This window comes from Denticeps clupeoides, unplaced genomic scaffold (assembly GCF_900700375.1).
Source record: "Denticeps clupeoides unplaced genomic scaffold, fDenClu1.1, whole genome shotgun sequence".
Lineage (NCBI taxonomy): Eukaryota > Metazoa > Chordata > Actinopteri > Clupeiformes > Denticipitidae > Denticeps > Denticeps clupeoides.
The window spans coordinates 17,693-35,681 of NW_021629976.1; the positions used below are offsets into that span (position 1 = coordinate 17,693).

The 17,989-nt window shown below is 39.0% G+C and overlaps 14 pseudogenes; all 14 read left to right on the plus strand.

Moving 5' to 3' along the window:
* The first annotated feature begins 571 nt into the window (after window positions 1-571).
* LOC114778755 (uncharacterized) lies at window positions 572-690 on the plus strand (annotated as a pseudogene).
* A 1,074-nt stretch (window positions 691-1,764) lies between these two features.
* LOC114778756 (uncharacterized) lies at window positions 1,765-1,883 on the plus strand (annotated as a pseudogene).
* Window positions 1,884-2,954: 1,071 nt separating this feature from the next.
* LOC114778757 (uncharacterized) lies at window positions 2,955-3,073 on the plus strand (annotated as a pseudogene).
* A 1,077-nt stretch (window positions 3,074-4,150) lies between these two features.
* Window positions 4,151-4,269, plus strand: LOC114778758 (uncharacterized; annotated as a pseudogene).
* A 1,070-nt stretch (window positions 4,270-5,339) lies between these two features.
* On the plus strand, window positions 5,340-5,458 carry LOC114778759 (uncharacterized; annotated as a pseudogene).
* A 1,353-nt stretch (window positions 5,459-6,811) lies between these two features.
* On the plus strand, window positions 6,812-6,930 carry LOC114778760 (uncharacterized; annotated as a pseudogene).
* A 1,073-nt stretch (window positions 6,931-8,003) lies between these two features.
* LOC114778761 (uncharacterized) lies at window positions 8,004-8,122 on the plus strand (annotated as a pseudogene).
* Window positions 8,123-8,921: 799 nt separating this feature from the next.
* LOC114778763 (uncharacterized) lies at window positions 8,922-9,040 on the plus strand (annotated as a pseudogene).
* Window positions 9,041-10,120: 1,080 nt separating this feature from the next.
* On the plus strand, window positions 10,121-10,239 carry LOC114778764 (uncharacterized; annotated as a pseudogene).
* Window positions 10,240-11,315: 1,076 nt separating this feature from the next.
* Window positions 11,316-11,434, plus strand: LOC114778765 (uncharacterized; annotated as a pseudogene).
* An 813-nt stretch (window positions 11,435-12,247) lies between these two features.
* Window positions 12,248-12,366, plus strand: LOC114778766 (uncharacterized; annotated as a pseudogene).
* Window positions 12,367-14,369: 2,003 nt separating this feature from the next.
* Window positions 14,370-14,488, plus strand: LOC114778767 (uncharacterized; annotated as a pseudogene).
* Window positions 14,489-15,571: 1,083 nt separating this feature from the next.
* LOC114778768 (uncharacterized) lies at window positions 15,572-15,690 on the plus strand (annotated as a pseudogene).
* A 1,087-nt stretch (window positions 15,691-16,777) lies between these two features.
* Window positions 16,778-16,896, plus strand: LOC114778770 (uncharacterized; annotated as a pseudogene).
* The last annotated feature ends 1,093 nt before the right edge of the window (window positions 16,897-17,989 follow it).

A 17,989-nucleotide genomic window follows, 5' to 3' on the forward strand; every position in this document is an offset into this window, starting at 1 on the left:
AGTACTTGGATGGGAGACTACGTAGGAATGCCAGGTGCAGTAAGCTGTAACTATTGAAAACTTTTAAAATGAAAGTATTTACATCACTTTGTTACCTTTTTTTAAAGTAAGTTAAGGGGTATTTTCTTTCTTTGATATGTTTTCCCGCCTTTTTTCTTTTTTTTTTTTTTTTTTTTTTTTTTTTAACTTCTCTTCAGGTTTCTTTGTCTGTGTGTGCTCTACAACGATCATTCACAGGCTTGGAGCTGAATCGATTAGGTGGGGTTTTCCAGCCCTCGGCCTTCAGGTGCTACGCACCCTGATGTCAGTTTAATATCTGATATGTCATATTAAGCGGATTTTTAGAACAGGGAGTCGGCAATAGGGCCTGCTCCATCCGCTCCATTCATCGACCCAGTATTGCATTGCCTCTAGAAGGTGTGCACTTTATTTGTTGTATTGCAAATAAAAGCTTACCACTCCAACTTTTTGCCTTTTCTCCATCATAATTTGACAGTAAAGCGGGAGTTTTCACTCTTTGATATGTGTTCAAGCCCTTTGGTTTAAAGTTCAAGATTTTCAAGCAGAGTTTGTGTACGGACAAACCAGCTGAAGAATGCCCAATCTTGTCTGATCTCAGAAGCTAAGAAGGCTTGGGCCTGGTTAGTACTTGGATGGGAGACTACCTGGGAATACCAGGTGCTGTAAGCTTTAACTATTGAAAAACTTTTAAAATGAAAGTATTTACATGGCTTTGTTAGCTTTTTTGCCTTTTCTCCATCATAATTTGACAGTAAAGCGGGAGTTTTCACTCTTTGATATGTGTTTAAGCCCCTTTGGTTTAAAGTTCAAGATTTTCAAGCAGAGTTTGTGTACGGACAAACCAGCTGAAGAATGCCCAATCTTGTCTTATCTCAGAAGCTAAGAAGGCTTGGGCCTGGTTAGTACTTGGATGGGAGACTACCTGGGAATACCAGGTGCTGTAAGCTTTAACTATTGAAAAACTTTTAAAATAAAAGTATTTACATGGCTTTGTTAGCTTTTTTGCCTTTTCTCCATCATAATTTGACAGTAAAGCGGGAGTTTTCGCACTTTGATATGTTTTCAAAGCCCTTTGGTTTAAAGTTCAAGATTTTCAAGCAGAGTTTGTGTACAGACATGCCAGCTGAAGATTGCCCAATCTTGTCTGATCTCAGAAGCTAAGAAGGCCTGGGCCTGGTTAGTACTTGGATGGGAGACTACGTAGGAATGCCAGGTGCAGTAAGCTTTAACTATTGAAAACTTTTAAAATGAAAGTATTTACATCACTTTGTTACCTTTTTTTAAAGTAAGTTAAGGGGTATTTTCTTTCTTTGATATGTTTTCCCGCCTTTTTTCTTTTTTTTTTTTTTTTTTTTTAACTTCTCTTCAGGTTTCTTTGTCTGTGTGTGCTCTACAACGATCATTCACAGGCTTGGAGCTGAATCGATTAGGTGGGGTTTTCCAGCCCTCGGCCTTCAGGTGCTACGCACCCTGATGTCAGTTTAATATCTGATATGTCATATTAAGCGGATTTTTAGAACAGGGAGTCGGCAATAGGGCCTGCTCCATCCGCTCCATTCATCGACCCAGTATTGCATTGCCTCTAGAAGGTGTGCACTTTATTTGTTGTATTGCAAATAAAAGCTTACCACTCCAACTTTTTGCCTTTTCTCCATCATAATTTGACAGTAAAGCGGGAGTTTTCACTCTTTGATATGTGTTCAAGCCCTTTGGTTTAAAGTTCAAGATTTTCAAGCAGAGTTTGTGTACGGACAAACCAGCTGAAGAATGCCCAATCTTGTCTGATCTCAGAAGCTAAGAAGGCTTGGGCCTGGTTAGTACTTGGATGGGAGACTACCTGGGAATACCAGGTGCTGTAAGCTTTAACTATTGAAAAACTTTTAAAATGAAAGTATTTACATGGCTTTGTTAGCTTTTTTGCCTTTTCTCCATCATAATTTGACAGTAAAGCGGGAGTTTTCACTCTTTGATATGTGTTTAAGCCCCTTTGGTTTAAAGTTCAAGATTTTCAAGCAGAGTTTGTGTACGGACAAACCAGCTGAAGAATGCCCAATCTTGTCTTATCTCAGAAGCTAAGAAGGCTTGGGCCTGGTTAGTACTTGGATGGGAGACTACCTGGGAATACCAGGTGCTGTAAGCTTTAACTATTGAAAAACTTTTAAAATAAAAGTATTTACATGGCTTTGTTAGCTTTTTTGCCTTTTCTCCATCATAATTTGACAGTAAAGCGGGAGTTTTCGCACTTTATAATGTTTTCAAAGCCCTTTTGTTTAAAGTCCAAGATTTTCAAGCAGAGTTTGCTTACAGACATGCCAGCTGAAGATTGCCCAATCTTGTCTGATCTCAGAAGCTAAGAAGGCCTGGGCCTGGTTAGTACTTGGATGGGAGACTACGTAGGAATGCCAGGTGCAGTAAGCTTTAACTATTGAAACTTTTAAAATGAAAGTATTTACATCACTTTGTTAACTTTTTTTAAAGTAAGTTAAGGGGTATTTTCTTTCTTTGATATGTTTTCCCGCCTTTTTTCTTTTTTTTTTTTTTTTTTAACTTCTCTTCAGGTTTCTTTGTCTGTGTGTGCTCTACAACGATCATTCACAGGCTTGGAGCTGAATCGATTAGGTGGGGTTTTCCAGCCCTCGGCCTTCAGGTGCTACGCACCCTGATGTCAGTTTAATATCTGATATGTCATATTAAGCGGATTTTTAGAACAGGGAGTCGGCAATAGGGCCTGCTCCATCCGCTCCATTCATCGACCCAGTATTGCATTGCCTCTAGAAGGTGTGCACTTTATTTGTTGTATTGCAAATAAAAGCTTACCACTCCAACTTTTTGCCTTTTCTCCATCATAATTTGACAGTAAAGCGGGAGTTTTCACTCTTTGATATGTGTTCAAGCCCCTTTGGTTTAAAGTTCAAGATTTTCAAGCAGAGTTTGTGTACGGACAAACCAGCTGAAGAATGCCCAATCTTGTCTGATCTCAGAAGCTAAGAAGGCTTGGGCCTGGTTAGTACTTGGATGGGAGACTACCTGGGAATACCAGGTGCTGTAAGCTTTAACTATTGAAAAACTTTTAAAATGAAAGTATTTACATGGCTTTGTTAGCTTTTTTGCCTTTTCTCCATCATAATTTGACAGTAAAGCGGGAGTTTTCACTCTTTGATATGTGTTTAAGCCCCTTTGGTTTAAAGTTCAAGATTTTCAAGCAGAGTTTGTGTACGGACAAACCAGCTGAAGAATGCCCAATCTTGTCTTATCTCAGAAGCTAAGAAGGCTTGGGCCTGGTTAGTACTTGGATGGGAGACTACCTGGGAATACCAGGTGCTGTAAGCTTTAACTATTGAAAAACTTTTAAAATAAAAGTATTTACATGGCTTTGTTAGCTTTTTTGCCTTTTCTCCATCATAATTTGACAGTAAAGCGGGAGTTTTCGCACTTTGATAATGTTTTCAAAGCCCTTTGGTTTAAAGTTCAAGATTTTCAAGCAGAGTTTGTGTACAGACAAGCCAGCTGAAGAATGCCCAATCTTGTCTGATCTCAGAAGCTAAGAAGGCCTGGGCCTGGTTAGTACTTGGATGGGAGACTACGTAGGAATGCCAGGTGCAGTAAGCTTTAACTATTGAAAACTTTTAAAATGAAAGTATTTACATCACTTTGTTACCTTTTTTTAAAGTAAGTTAAGGGGTATTTTCTTTCTTTGATATGTTTTCCCGCCTTTTTTCTTTTTTTTTTTTTTTTTTTTTTAACTTCTCTTCAGGTTTCTTTGTCTGTGTGTGCTCTACAACGATCATTCACAGGCTTGGAGCTGAATCGATTAGGTGGGGTTTTCCAGCCCTCGGCCTTCAGGTGCTACGCACCCTGATGTCAGTTTAATATCTGATATGTCATATTAAGCGGATTTTTAGAACAGGGAGTCGGCAATAGGGCCTGCTCCATCCGCTCCATTCATCGACCCAGTATTGCATTGCCTCTAGAAGGTGTGCACTTTATTTGTTGTATTGCAAATAAAAGCTTACCACTCCAACGTTTTGCCTTTTCTCCATCATAATTTGACAGTAAAGCGGGAGTTTTCACTCTTTGATATGTGTTCAAGCCCCTTTGGTTTAAAGTTCAAGATTTTCAAGCAGAGTTTGTGTACGGACAAACCAGCTGAAGAATGCCCAATCTTGTCTGATCTCAGAAGCTAAGAAGGCTTGGGCCTGGTTAGTACTTGGATGGGAGACTACCTGGGAATACCAGGTGCTGTAAGCTTTAACTATTGAAAAACTTTTAAAATGAAAGTATTTACATGGCTTTGTTAGCTTTTTTGCCTTTTCTCCATCATAATTTGACAGTAAAGCGGGAGTTTTCACTCTTTGATATGTGTTTAAGCCCCTTTGGTTTAAAGTTCAAGATTTTCAAGCAGAGTTTGTGTACGGACAAACCAGCTGAAGAATGCCCAATCTTGTCTTATCTCAGAAGCTAAGAAGGCTTGGGCCTGGTTAGTACTTGGATGGGAGACTACCTGGGAATACCAGGTGCTGTAAGCTTTAACTATTGAAAAACTTTTAAAATAAAAGTATTTACATGGCTTTGTTAGCTTTTTTGCCTTTTCTCCATCATAATTTGACAGTAAAGCGGGAGTTTTCGCACTTTATAATGTTTTCAAAGCCCTTTGGTTTAAAGTTCAAGATTTTCAAGCAGAGTTTGTGTACAGACATACCAGCTGAAGAATGCCCAATCTTGTCTGATCTCAGAAGCTAAGAAGGCCTGGGCCTGGTTAGTACTTGGATGGGAGACTACGTAGGAATGCCAGGTGCAGTAAGCTTTAACTATTGAAAACTTTTAAAATGAAAGTATTTACATCACTTTGTTACCTTTTTTTAAAGTAAGTTAAGGGGTATTTTCTTTCTTTGATATGTTTTCCCGCCTTTTTTCTTTTTTTTTTTTTTTTTAACTTCTCTTCAGGTTTCTTTGTCTGTGTGTGCTCTACAACGATCATTCACAGGCTTGGAGCTGAATCGATTAGGTGGGGTTTTCCAGCCCTCGGCCTTCAGGTGCTACGCACCCTGATGTCAGTTTAATATCTGATATGTCATATTAAGCGGATTTTTAGAACAGGGAGTCGGCAATAGGGCCTGCTCCATCCGCTCCATTCATCGACCCAGTATTGCATTGCCTCTAGAAGGTGTGCACTTTATTTGTTGTATTGCAAATAAAAGCTTACCACTCCAACTTTTTGCCTTTTCTCCATCATAATTTGACAGTAAAGCGGGAGTTTTCACTCTTTGATATGTGTTCAAGCCCTTTGGTTTAAAGTTCAAGATTTTCAAGCAGAGTTTGTGTACGGACAAACCAGCTGAAGAATGCCCAATCTTGTCTGATCTCAGAAGCTAAGAAGGCTTGGGCCTGGTTAGTACTTGGATGGGAGACTACCTGGGAATACCAGGTGCTGTAAGCTTTAACTATTGAAAAACTTTTAAAATGAAAGTATTTACATGGCTTTGTTAGCTTTTTTGCCTTTTCTCCATCATAATTTGACAGTAAAGCGGGAGTTTTCACTCTTTGATATGTGTTCAAGCCCCTTTGGTTTAAAGTTCAAGATTTTCAAGCAGAGTTTGTGTACGGACAAACCAGCTGAAGAATGCCCAATCTTGTCTTATCTCAGAAGCTAAGAAGGCTTGGGCCTGGTTAGTACTTGGATGGGAGACTACCTGGGAATACCAGGTGCTGTAAGCTTTAACTATTGAAAAACTTTTAAAATAAAGTATTTACATGGCTTTGTTAGCTTTTTTGCCTTTTCTCCATCATAATTTGACAGTAAAGCGGGAGTTTTCACTCTTTGATATGTTTTAAGCCCTTTGGTTTAAAGTTCAAGATTTTCAAGCAGAGTTTGTGTACGGACAAACCAGCTGAAGAATGCCCAATCTTGTCTTATCTCAGAAGCTAAGAAGGCTTGGGCCTGGTTAGTACTTGGATGGGAGACTACCTGGGAATACCAGGTGCTGTAAGCTTTAACTATTGAAAAACTTTTAAAATAAAAGTATTTACATGGCTTTGTTAGCTTTTTTTGCCTTTTCTCCATCATAATTTGACAGTAAAGCGGGAGTTTTCGCACTTTATAATGTTTTCAAAGCCCTTTTGTTTAAAGTCCAAGATTTTCAAGCAGAGTTTGCTTACAGACATGCCAGCTGAAGATTGCCCAATCTTGTCTGATCTCAGAAGCTAAGAAGGCCTGGGCCTGGTTAGTACTTGGATGGGAGACTACGTAGGAATGCCAGGTGCAGTAAGCTTTAACTATTGAAAACTTTTAAAATGAAAGTATTTACATCACTTTGTTACCTTTTTTTAAAGTAAGTTAAGGGGTATTTTCTTTCTTTGATATGTTTTCCCGCCTTTTTTCTTTTTTTTTTTTTTTTTTTTTTTAACTTCTCTTCAGGTTTCTTTGTCTGTGTGTGCTCTACAACGATCATTCACAGGCTTGGAGCTGAATCGATTAGGTGGGGTTTTCCAGCCCTCGGCCTTCAGGTGCTACGCACCCTGATGTCAGTTTAATATCTGATATGTCATATTAAGCGGATTTTTAGAACAGGGAGTCGGCAATAGGGCCTGCTCCATCCGCTCCATTCATCGACCCAGTATTGCATTGCCTCTAGAAGGTGTGCACTTTATTTGTTGTATTGCAAATAAAAGCTTACCACTCCAACGTTTTGCCTTTTCTCCATCATAATTTGACAGTAAAGCGGGAGTTTTCACTCTTTGATATGTGTTCAAGCCCCTTTGGTTTAAAGTTCAAGATTTTCAAGCAGAGTTTGTGTACGGACAAACCAGCTGAAGAATGCCCAATCTTGTCTGATCTCAGAAGCTAAGAAGGCTTGGGCCTGGTTAGTACTTGGATGGGAGACTACCTGGGAATACCAGGTGCTGTAAGCTTTAACTATTGAAAAACTTTTAAAATGAAAGTATTTACATGGCTTTGTTAGCTTTTTTGCCTTTTCTCCATCATAATTTGACAGTAAAGCGGGAGTTTTCACTCTTTGATATGTGTTTAAGCCCCTTTGGTTTAAAGTTCAAGATTTTCAAGCAGAGTTTGTGTACGGACAAACCAGCTGAAGAATGCCCAATCTTGTCTTATCTCAGAAGCTAAGAAGGCTTGGGCCTGGTTAGTACTTGGATGGGAGACTACCTGGGAATACCAGGTGCTGTAAGCTTTAACTATTGAAAAACTTTTAAAATAAAAGTATTTACATGGCTTTGTTAGCTTTTTTGCCTTTTCTCCATCATAATTTGACAGTAAAGCGGGAGTTTTCGCACTTTATAATGTTTTCAAAGCCCTTTGGTTTAAAGTCCAAGATTTTCAAGCAGAGTTTGTGTACAGACAAGCCAGCTGAAGATTGCCCAATCTTGTCTGATCTCAGAAGCTAAGAAGGCCTGGGCCTGGTTAGTACTTGGATGGGAGACTACGTAGGAATGCCAGGTGCAGTAAGCTTTAACTATTGAAAACTTTTAAAATGAAAGTATTTACATCACTTTGTTACCTTTTTTTAAAGTAAGTTAAGGGGTATTTTCTTTCTTTGATATGTTTTCCCGCCTTTTTTCTTTTTTTTTTTTTTTTTTTAACTTCTCTTCAGGTTTCTTTGTCTGTGTGTGCTCTACAACGATCATTCACAGGCTTGGAGCTGAATCGATTAGGTGGGGTTTTCCAGCCCTCGGCCTTCAGGTGCTACGCACCCTGATGTCAGTTTAATATCTGATATGTCATATTAAGCGGATTTTTAGAACAGGGAGTCGGCAATAGGGCCTGCTCCATCCGCTCCATTCATCGACCCAGTATTGCATTGCCTCTAGAAGGTGTGCACTTTATTTGTTGTATTGCAAATAAAAGCTTACCACTCCAACTTTTTGCCTTTTCTCCATCATAATTTGACAGTAAAGCGGGAGTTTTCACTCTTTGATATGTGTTCAAGCCCCTTTGGTTTAAAGTTCAAGATTTTCAAGCAGAGTTTGTGTACGGACAAACCAGCTGAAGAATGCCCAATCTTGTCTGATCTCAGAAGCTAAGAAGGCTTGGGCCTGGTTAGTACTTGGATGGGAGACTACCTGGGAATACCAGGTGCTGTAAGCTTTAACTATTGAAAAACTTTTAAAATGAAAGTATTTACATGGCTTTGTTAGCTTTTTTGCCTTTTCTCCATCATAATTTGACAGTAAAGCGGGAGTTTTCACTCTTTGATATGTTTTCAAAGCCCTTTGGTTTAAAGTTCAAGATTTTCAAGCAGAGTTTGTGTACGGACAAACCAGCTGAAGAATGCCCAATCTTGTCTGATCTCAGAAGCTAAGAAGGCTTGGGCCTGGTTAGTACTTGGATGGGAGACTACCTGGGAATACCAGGTGCAGTAAGCTTTAACTATTGAAAACTTTTAAAATGAAAGTATTTACATCACTTTGTTACCTTTTTTTAAAGTAAGTTAAGGGGTATTTTCTTTCTTTGATATGTTTTCCCGCCTTTTTTCTTTTTTTTTTTTTTTTTTTTTTTAACTTCTCTTCAGGTTTCTTTGTCTGTGTGTGCTCTACAACGATCATTCACAGGCTTGGAGCTGAATCGATTAGGTGGGGTTTTCCAGCCCTCGGCCTTCAGGTGCTACGCACCCTGATGTCAGTTTAATATCTGATATGTCATATTAAGCGGATTTTTAGAACAGGGAGTCGGCAATAGGGCCTGCTCCATCCGCTCCATTCATCGACCCAGTATTGCATTGCCTCTAGAAGGTGTGCACTTTATTTGTTGTATTGCAAATAAAAGCTTACCACTCCAACTTTTTGCCTTTTCTCCATCATAATTTGACAGTAAAGCGGGAGTTTTCACTCTTTGATATGTGTTCAAGCCCCTTTGGTTTAAAGTTCAAGATTTTCAAGCAGAGTTTGTGTACGGACAAACCAGCTGAAGAATGCCCAATCTTGTCTGATCTCAGAAGCTAAGAAGGCTTGGGCCTGGTTAGTACTTGGATGGGAGACTACCTGGGAATACCAGGTGCTGTAAGCTTTAACTATTGAAAAACTTTTAAAATGAAAGTATTTACATGGCTTTGTTAGCTTTTTTGCCTTTTCTCCATCATAATTTGACAGTAAAGCGGGAGTTTTCACTCTTTGATATGTGTTTAAGCCCCTTTGGTTTAAAGTTCAAGATTTTCAAGCAGAGTTTGTGTACGGACAAACCAGCTGAAGAATGCCCAATCTTGTCTTATCTCAGAAGCTAAGAAGGCTTGGGCCTGGTTAGTACTTGGATGGGAGACTACCTGGGAATACCAGGTGCTGTAAGCTTTAACTATTGAAAAACTTTTAAAATAAAAGTATTTACATGGCTTTGTTAGCTTTTTTGCCTTTTCTCCATCATAATTTGACAGTAAAGCGGGAGTTTTCGCACTTTATAATGTTTTCAAAGCCCTTTTGTTTAAAGTCCAAGATTTTCAAGCAGAGTTTGCTTACAGACATGCCAGCTGAAGATTGCCCAATCTTGTCTGATCTCAGAAGCTAAGAAGGCCTGGGCCTGGTTAGTACTTGGATGGGAGACTACGTAGGAATGCCAGGTGCAGTAAGCTTTAACTATTGAAAACTTTTAAAATGAAAGTATTTACATCACTTTGTTACCTTTTTTTAAAGTAAGTTAAGGGGTATTTTCTTTCTTTGATATGTTTTCCCGCCTTTTTTCTTTTTTTTTTTTTTTTTTTTTTTTTTAACTTCTCTTCAGGTTTCTTTGTCTGTGTGTGCTCTACAACGATCATTCACAGGCTTGGAGCTGAATCGATTAGGTGGGGTTTTCCAGCCCTCGGCCTTCAGGTGCTACGCACCCTGATGTCAGTTTAATATCTGATATGTCATATTAAGCGGATTTTTAGAACAGGGAGTCGGCAATAGGGCCTGCTCCATCCGCTCCATTCATCGACCCAGTATTGCATTGCCTCTAGAAGGTGTGCACTTTATTTGTTGTATTGCAAATAAAAGCTTACCACTCCAACTTTTTGCCTTTTCTCCATCATAATTTGACAGTAAAGCGGGAGTTTTCACTCTTTGATATGTGTTCAAGCCCCTTTGGTTTAAAGTTCAAGATTTTCAAGCAGAGTTTGTGTACGGACAAACCAGCTGAAGAATGCCCAATCTTGTCTGATCTCAGAAGCTAAGAAGGCTTGGGCCTGGTTAGTACTTGGATGGGAGACTACCTGGGAATACCAGGTGCTGTAAGCTTTAACTATTGAAAAACTTTTAAAATGAAAGTATTTACATGGCTTTGTTAGCTTTTTTGCCTTTTCTCCATCATAATTTGACAGTAAAGCGGGAGTTTTCACTCTTTGATATGTGTTTAAGCCCCTTTGGTTTAAAGTTCAAGATTTTCAAGCAGAGTTTGTGTACGGACAAACCAGCTGAAGAATGCCCAATCTTGTCTTATCTCAGAAGCTAAGAAGGCTTGGGCCTGGTTAGTACTTGGATGGGAGACTACCTGGGAATACCAGGTGCTGTAAGCTTTAACTATTGAAAAACTTTTAAAATAAAGTATTTACATGGCTTTGTTAGCTTTTTTGCCTTTTCTCCATCATAATTTGACAGTAAAGCGGGAGTTTTCACTCTTTGATATGTTTTCAAGCCCCTTTGGTTTAAAGTTCAAGATTTTCAAGCAGAGTTTGTGTACGGACAAACCAGCTGAAGAATGCCCAATCTTGTCTGATCTCAGAAGCTAAGAAGGCCTGGGCCTGGTTAGTACTTGGATGGGAGACTACGTAGGAATGCCAGGTGCAGTAAGCTTTAACTATTGAAAACTTTTAAAATGAAAGTATTTACATCACTTTGTTACCTTTTTTTAAAGTAAGTTAAGGGGTATTTTCTTTCTTTGATATGTTTTCCCGCCTTTTTTCTTTTTTTTTTTTTTTTTTTTTAACTTCTCTTCAGGTTTCTTTGTCTGTGTGTGCTCTACAACGATCATTCACAGGCTTGGAGCTGAATCGATTAGGTGGGGATTTTCCAGCCCTCGGCCTTCAGGTGCTACGCACCCTGATGTCCAGTTTAATATCTGATATGTCATATTAAGCGGATTTTTAGAACAGGGAGTCGGCAATAGGGCCTGCTCCATCCGCTCCATTCATCGACCCAGTATTGCATTGCCTCTAGAAGGTGTGCACTTTATTTGTTGTATTGCAAATAAAAGCTTACCACTCCAACTTTTTGCCTTTTCTCCATCATAATTTGACAGTAAAGCGGGAGTTTTCACTCTTTGATATGTGTTCAAGCCCCTTTGGTTTAAAGTTCAAGATTTTCAAGCAGAGTTTGTGTACGGACAAACCAGCTGAAGAATGCCCAATCTTGTCTGATCTCAGAAGCTAAGAAGGCTTGGGCCTGGTTAGTACTTGGATGGGAGACTACCTGGGAATACCAGGTGCTGTAAGCTTTAACTATTGAAAAACTTTTAAAATAAAAGTATTTACATGGCTTTGTTAACTTTTTTGCCTTTTCTCCATCATAATTTGACAGTAAAGCGGGAGTTTTCACTCTTTGATATGTTTTTAAGCCCCTTTGGTTTAAAGTTCAAGATTTTCAAGCAGAGTTTGTGTACGGACAAACCAGCTGAAGAATGCCCAATCTTGTCTGATCTCAGAAGCTAAGAAGGCCTGGGCCTGGTTAGTACTTGGATGGGAGACTACGTAGGAATGCCAGGTGCAGTAAGCTGTAACTATTGAAAACTTTTAAAATGAAAGTATTTACATCACTTTGTTACCTTTTTTTAAAGTAAGTTAAGGGGTATTTTCTTTCTTTGATATGTTTTCCCGCCTTTTTTCTTTTTTTTTTTTTTTTTTTTTTTTTTTTTTTTTTTTTAACTTCTCTTCAGGTTTCTTTGTCTGTGTGTGCTCTACAACGATCATTCACAGGCTTGGAGCTGAATCGATTAGGTGGGGTTTTCCAGCCCTCGGCCTTCAGGTGCTACGCACCCTGATGTCAGTTTAATATCTGATATGTCATATTAAGCGGATTTTTAGAACAGGGAGTCGGCAATAGGGCCTGCTCCATCCGCTCCATTCATCGACCCAGTATTGCATTGCCTCTAGAAGGTGTGCACTTTATTTGTTGTATTGCAAATAAAAGCTTACCACTCCAACTTTTTGCCTTTTCTCCATCATAATTTGACAGTAAAGCGGGAGTTTTCACTCTTTGATATGTGTTCAAGCCCCTTTGGTTTAAAGTTCAAGATTTTCAAGCAGAGTTTGTGTACGGACAAACCAGCTGAAGAATGCCCAATCTTGTCTGATCTCAGAAGCTAAGAAGGCTTGGGCCTGGTTAGTACTTGGATGGGAGACTACCTGGGAATACCAGGTGCTGTAAGCTTTAACTATTGAAAAACTTTTAAAATGAAAGTATTTACATGGCTTTGTTAGCTTTTTTGCCTTTTCTCCATCATAATTTGACAGTAAAGCGGGAGTTTTCACTCTTTGATATGTGTTTAAGCCCCTTTGGTTTAAAGTTCAAGATTTTCAAGCAGAGTTTGTGTACGGACAAACCAGCTGAAGAATGCCCAATCTTGTCTTATCTCAGAAGCTAAGAAGGCTTGGGCCTGGTTAGTACTTGGATGGGAGACTACCTGGGAATACCAGGTGCTGTAAGCTTTAACTATTGAAAAACTTTTAAAATAAAAGTATTTACATGGCTTTGTTAGCTTTTTTGCCTTTTCTCCATCATAATTTGACAGTAAAGCGGGAGTTTTCGCACTTTATAATGTTTTCAAAGCCCTTTTGTTTAAAGTCCAAGATTTTCAAGCAGAGTTTGCTTACAGACAATGCCAGCTGAAGATTGCCCAATCTTGTCTGATCTCAGAAGCTAAGAAGGCCTGGGCCTGGTTAGTACTTGGATGGGAGACTACGTAGGAATGCCAGGTGCAGTAAGCTTTAACTATTGAAAACTTTTAAAATGAAAGTATTTACATCACTTTGTTACCTTTTTTTAAAGTAAGTTAAGGGGTATTTTCTTTCTTTGATATGTTTTCCCGCCTTTTTTCTTTTTTTTTTTTTTTTTTTTTTAAACTTCTCTTCAGGTTTCTTTGTCTGTGTGTGCTCTACAACGATCATTCACAGGCTTGGAGCTGAATCGATTAGGTGGGGTTTTCCAGCCCTCGGCCTTCAGGTGCTACGCACCCTGATGTCAGTTTAATATCTGATATGTCATATTAAGCGGATTTTTAGAACAGGGAGTCGGCAATAGGGCCTGCTCCATCCGCTCCATTCATCGACCCAGTATTGCATTGCCTCTAGAAGGTGTGCACTTTATTTGTTGTATTGCAAATAAAAGCTTACCACTCCAACTTTTTGCCTTTTCTCCATCATAATTTGACAGTAAAGCGGGAGTTTTCACTCTTTGATATGTGTTCAAGCCCCTTTGGTTTAAAGTTCAAGATTTTCAAGCAGAGTTTGTGTACGGACAAACCAGCTGAAGAATGCCCAATCTTGTCTTATCTCAGAAGCTAAGAAGGCTTGGGCCTGGTTAGTACTTGGATGGGAGACTACCTGGGAATACCAGGTGCTGTAAGCTTTAACTATTGAAAAACTTTTAAAATAAAGTATTTACATGGCTTTGTTAGCTTTTTTGCCTTTTCTCCATCATAATTTGACAGTAAAGCGGGAGTTTTCGCACTTTATAATGTTTTCAAAGCCCTTTTGTTTAAAGTCCAAGATTTTCAAGCAGAGTTTGCTTACAGGAATGCCAGCTGAAGAATGCCCAATCTTGTCTGATCTCAGAAGCTAAGAAGGCCTGGGCCTGGTTAGTACTTGGATGGGAGACTACGTAGGAATGCCAGGTGCAGTAAGCTTTAACTATTGAAAACTTTTAAAATGAAAGTATTTACATCACTTTGTTACCTTTTTTTAAAGTAAGTTAAGGGGTATTTTCTTTCTTTGATATGTTTTCCCGCCTTTTTTCTTTTTTTTTTTTTTTTTTTTTTTTTTTTTTTAACTTCTCTTCAGGTTTCTTTGTCTGTGTGTGCTCTACAACGATCATTCACAGGCTTGGAGCTGAATCGATTAGGTGGGGTTTTCCAGCCCTCGGCCTTCAGGTGCTACGCACCCTGATGTCAGTTTAATATCTGATATGTCATATTAAGCGGATTTTTAGAACAGGGAGTCGGCAATAGGGCCTGCTCCATCCGCTCCATTCATCGACCCAGTATTGCATTGCCTCTAGAAGGTGTGCACTTTATTTGTTGTATTGCAAATAAAAGCTTACCACTCCAACTTTTTGCCTTTTCTCCATCATAATTTGACAGTAAAGCGGGAGTTTTCACTCTTTGATATGTGTTCAAGCCCCTTTGGTTTAAAGTTCAAGATTTTCAAGCAGAGTTTGTGTACGGACAAACCAGCTGAAGAATGCCCAATCTTGTCTGATCTCAGAAGCTAAGAAGGCTTGGGCCTGGTTAGTACTTGGATGGGAGACTACCTGGGAATACCAGGTGCTGTAAGCTTTAACTATTGAAAAACTTTTAAAATGAAAGTATTTACATGGCTTTGTTAGCTTTTTTGCCTTTTCTCCATCATAATTTGACAGTAAAGCGGGAGTTTTCACTCTTTGATATGTGTTTAAGCCCCTTTGGTTTAAAGTTCAAGATTTTCAAGCAGAGTTTGTGTACGGACAAACCAGCTGAAGAATGCCCAATCTTGTCTTATCTCAGAAGCTAAGAAGGCTTGGGCCTGGTTAGTACTTGGATGGGAGACTACCTGGGAATACCAGGTGCTGTAAGCTTTAACTATTGAAAAACTTTTAAAATAAAAGTATTTACATGGCTTTGTTAGCTTTTTTGCCTTTTCTCCATCATAATTTGACAGTAAAGCGGGAGTTTTCGCTCTTTGATATGTTTTTAAAGCCCTTTGGTTTAAAGTCCAAGATTTTCAAGCAGAGTTTGCTTACAGACAATGCCAGCTGAAGATTGCCCAATCTTGTCTGATCTCAGAAGCTAAGAAGGCCTGGGCCTGGTTAGTACTTGGATGGGAGACTACGTAGGAATGCCAGGTGCAGTAAGCTTTAACTATTGAAAACTTTTAAAATGAAAGTATTTACATCACTTTGTTACCTTTTTTTAAAGTAAGTTAAGGGGTATTTTCTTTCTTTGATATGTTTTCCCGCCTTTTTTCTTTTTTTTTTTTTTTTTTTTTTTTTTTTAACTTCTCTTCAGGTTTCTTTGTCTGTGTGTGCTCTACAACGATCATTCACAGGCTTGGAGCTGAATCGATTAGGTGGGGTTTTCCAGCCCTCGGCCTTCAGGTGCTACGCACCCTGATGTCAGTTTAATATCTGATATGTCATATTAAGCGGATTTTTAGAACAGGGAGTCGGCAATAGGGCCTGCTCCATCCGCTCCATTCATCGACCCAGTATTGCATTGCCTCTAGAAGGTGTGCACTTTATTTGTTGTATTGCAAATAAAAGCTTACCACTCCAACTTTTTGCCTTTTCTCCATCATAATTTGACAGTAAAGCGGGAGTTTTCACTCTTTGATATGTGTTCAAGCCCCTTTGGTTTAAAGTTCAAGATTTTCAAGCAGAGTTTGTGTACGGACAAACCAGCTGAAGAATGCCCAATCTTGTCTGATCTCAGAAGCTAAGAAGGCTTGGGCCTGGTTAGTACTTGGATGGGAGACTACCTGGGAATACCAGGTGCTGTAAGCTTTAACTATTGAAAAACTTTTAAAATGAAAGTATTTACATGGCTTTGTTAGCTTTTTTGCCTTTTCTCCATCATAATTTGACAGTAAAGCGGGAGTTTTCACTCTTTGATATGTGTTTAAGCCCCTTTGGTTTAAAGTTCAAGATTTTCAAGCAGAGTTTGTGTACGGACAAACCAGCTGAAGAATGCCCAATCTTGTCTTATCTCAGAAGCTAAGAAGGCTTGGGCCTGGTTAGTACTTGGATGGGAGACTACCTGGGAATACCAGGTGCTGTAAGCTTTAACTATTGAAAAACTTTTAAAATAAAAGTATTTACATGGCTTTGTTAGCTTTTTTGCCTTTTCTCCATCATAATTTGACAGTAAAGCGGGAGTTTTCGCACTCTTGATAATGTTTTTCAAGCCCCTTTGGTTTAAAGTTCAAGATTTTCAAGCAGAGTTTGCTGTACAGGACAACCAGCTGAAGAATGCCCAATCTTGTCTGATCTCAGAAGCTAAGAAGGCCTGGGCCTGGTTAGTACTTGGATGGGAGACTACGTAGGAATGCCAGGTGCAGTAAGCTTTAACTATTGAAAACTTTTAAAATGAAAGTATTTACATCACTTTGTTACCTTTTTTTAAAGTAAGTTAAGGGGTATTTTCTTTCTTTGATATGTTTTCCCGCCTTTTTTCTTTTTTTTTTTTTTTTTTTTTTTTTTTTTAACTTCTCTTCAGGTTTCTTTGTCTGTGTGTGCTCTACAACGATCATTCACAGGCTTGGAGCTGAATCGATTAGGTGGGGTTTTCCAGCCCTCGGCCTTCAGGTGCTACGCACCCTGATGTCAGTTTAATATCTGATATGTCATATTAAGCGGATTTTTAGAACAGGGAGTCGGCAATAGGGCCTGCTCCATCCGCTCCATTCATCGACCCAGTATTGCATTGCCTCTAGAAGGTGTGCACTTTATTTGTTGTATTGCAAATAAAAGCTTACCACTCCAACTTTTTGCCTTTTCTCCATCATAATTTGACAGTAAAGCGGGAGTTTTCACTCTTTGATATGTGTTCAAGCCCCTTTGGTTTAAAGTTCAAGATTTTCAAGCAGAGTTTGTGTACGGACAAACCAGCTGAAGAATGCCCAATCTTGTCTGATCTCAGAAGCTAAGAAGGCTTGGGCCTGGTTAGTACTTGGATGGGAGACTACCTGGGAATACCAGGTGCTGTAAGCTTTAACTATTGAAAAACTTTTAAAATGAAAGTATTTACATGGCTTTGTTAGCTTTTTTGCCTTTTCTCCATCATAATTTGACAGTAAAGCGGGAGTTTTCACTCTTTGATATGTGTTTAAGCCCCTTTGGTTTAAAGTTCAAGATTTTCAAGCAGAGTTTGTGTACGGACAAACCAGCTGAAGAATGCCCAATCTTGTCTTATCTCAGAAGCTAAGAAGGCTTGGGCCTGGTTAGTACTTGGATGGGAGACTACCTGGGAATACCAGGTGCTGTAAGCTTTAACTATTGAAAAACTTTTAAAATAAAAGTATTTACATGGCTTTGTTAACTTTTTTGCCTTTTCTCCATCATAATTTGACAGTAAGCGGGAGTTTTCACTCTTTGATATGTTTTTAAGCCCCTTTGGTTTAAAGTTCAAGATTTTCAAGCAGAGTTTGTGTACGGACAAACCAGCTGAAGAATGCCCAATCTTGTCTGATCTCAGAAGCTAAGAAGGCCTGGGCCTGGTTAGTACTTGGATGGGAGACTACGTAGGAATGCCAGGTGCAGTAAGCTGTAACTATTGAAAACTTTTAAAATGAAAGTATTTACATCACTTTGTTACCTTTTTTTAAAGTAAGTTAAGGGGTATTTTCTTTCTTTGATATGTTTTCCCGCCTTTTTTCTTTTTTTTTTTTTTTTTTTTTTTTTTTTTTTTTTTAACTTCTCTTCAGGTTTCTTTGTCTGTGTGTGCTCTACAACGATCATTCACAGGCTTGGAGCTGAATCGATTAGGTGGGGTTTTCCAGCCCTCGGCCTTCAGGTGCTACGCACCCTGATGTCAGTTTAATATCTGATATGTCATATTAAGCGGATTTTTAGAACAGGGAGTCGGCAATAGGGCCTGCTCCATCCGCTCCATTCATCGACCCAGTATTGCATTGCCTCTAGAAGGTGTGCACTTTATTTGTTGTATTGCAAATAAAAGCTTACCACTCCAACTTTTTGCCTTTTCTCCATCATAATTTGACAGTAAAGCGGGAGTTTTCACTCTTTGATATGTGTTCAAGCCCCTTTGGTTTAAAGTTCAAGATTTTCAAGCAGAGCTTGTGTA